Consider the following 2,231-nt stretch of genomic DNA (forward strand, 5'->3'; position numbering starts at 1 on the left):
CCCAAAGGGGAAATTAGCCCACATGAGTTATTGTTCCCAGACTCATGGATTTAATCATCTGTGATGCTCAGACCAGCAGAGAGCATGGTTTGTGTGTGCAAGTGTGGCCACGTATTATATTGTATTTAACACCCTGAGGGCACTTGGTCATAGTCACCCATCTAGAACTGCAGGAGACCTCAGAGGCTAACTCCATCGTTTTACAGATGAGGAAATTCTGAGGCACCCAGATGAAATGACTTGCCCAAGGTCACAAGAAGAAGATCAGATGCTCATAGTGCCCCCCACTGAAGATTAGCAAACGTTTTTGTCAGTCCCAGTTGCTGTCATTCACTCATTCATGGAAGAAACTTACAAAGAAGAAACAGATCCAGAAATAATATTGCTCATTCTAATAATTTCTAATCCAGAAATAATGTTGCTAATTCACACAAGATACAGATGTACCCTTGCTATATGGGAAGGACCAGGCTAATTCGGTCCTATCTGGGTACAGAATTGGCATCTTGCTGCTACAGCTGTTTTATTTTCCTCTCCTCTCCTCCAGGATAAAAATATGGGCTCTCTCCTCAGGACCCTTATCTCAGACTCACCATTTTTATTGCTCATGCGAATAATCATCTCACGTAGGCTGTAAAGCAGCCTTTTTTTAGCAACATCTTGGAGGTTAGATGTTTATCGACTCATTGACCTTGGCTTGAAAGAACAACACTAAACACAGCAGGGCTCCCCGAGCGGCCAATTCCAGTGGAAACCTGTGTTTCCATTCCAATGATAGCTGTAGGAGAGACGACTATTAGCACTCAGTATAGGAAATGATTCACTGGGAAAAAATCCTTTTATTGGAAAGAAAAGGAGGAGGAAGAGAATAATGAGGATGAGAAAGAAACAGAAGACAAAGTAAAGGAACAGGAAGAGGGAGAAGAGAAAAAGAATGGTTGGATCTTAGAATCACTGACAAAGGACTCTCCCAATCCATCCCTGATCAAATGTCCTTTACTCCATATCTGATGAGTGGACATACAGCTTTTGCTCAAAGATATCTAGAGAAGGGGAAACCACTACCTTCAGAAGCAGGCCATCTGACCCATCTGCTAGGGTAATTTTTCCTAACACAAAACCTAAATCTGCCTTTTTGCAATTTAGGGGCTCGTTGTAACAAAGATCTAATCTGGCAAGAACCTTACAGACCACCTATGCCCATCCCCCTATTTTTGCAGATGAGGAAACTGAGGGTCAGGGAGGTGAGGTGATTTACAGTGTCATAGATCTAGAGTTGGAAGAGATCTCTAAGTCCACTCCTCTTATTTTACATGTGAGGAAACTAAGGAACAGAAAAGTTAATTGACTTGCCCAAGGTCACACAGGCTATAAACACTGGAGATTGGATTTGATTGCAGCTTCACCCACTGTTTCTGGTTCTGCCTCAAGCAGAATATTCAGTTACCTAAAGATTGTTATCATGCCCCAAGTTCTACATCTTTTCTCCTCCTGCTTAGTCAACACGAGTTCCCCCTGTCTCTCTTCCTTCAGCACAGTCTTGAGCTCTTTCGTCCTAGTTGCTCTCCTCTGAACACACTCTAGCCTTTGTATATCCTTTCAAAAATGGGGCACTTAGAATAGAACAAAATCCCCTTTGTGTTGTCTGAACAACAATTTAATTACTTTCTCTACTACCATGTTCTTTCTAGACTCAGAAATTGTAAAAAGCTGCTTTGGCTGCCATATTGTTGGGTCATGTCAAGCTCATAGTCCACTAATCTCAAGCCTCATTCTCCAGAGCTCAGTTATCCTCCCTATTTGTGCCTTCCCTCTGAGATGACTTCCAAGTTTCACTGTATGTGTCTTGTTTGTGCATGGCTGCCTGCATGTTTTCTCCCTCTTTGGAATGTAATTTCCTTGAGGGCAGGAATCATATTTTGCTTATCTTTGTATCCCTCACACTTACTGCAGTGTCTGGCACAAAATCATATCATATCATATCATATCATTTCATATATGTCATGTCATGTTGTGTCATATCATGTAATGTAATATAATAATAAGAGGTTAATAAATGCTTATTGACTGACTGTCTATATTGGACCTACTCTCTGTGATGTCACATTAAATACGGAATACATGTAAAATATTTTGCAAACTTTCAAACCTTACATAAATACCAGCTATTATTGTTTTTATCAGTGGACACACAGTCATTTTCTTCCTCCTCCCTTTCTTTTCTGTTCGAA

The sequence above is a fragment of the Notamacropus eugenii genome, chromosome 2, assembly GCF_028372415.1.
Source record: "Notamacropus eugenii isolate mMacEug1 chromosome 2, mMacEug1.pri_v2, whole genome shotgun sequence".
NCBI lineage: Eukaryota > Metazoa > Chordata > Mammalia > Diprotodontia > Macropodidae > Notamacropus > Notamacropus eugenii.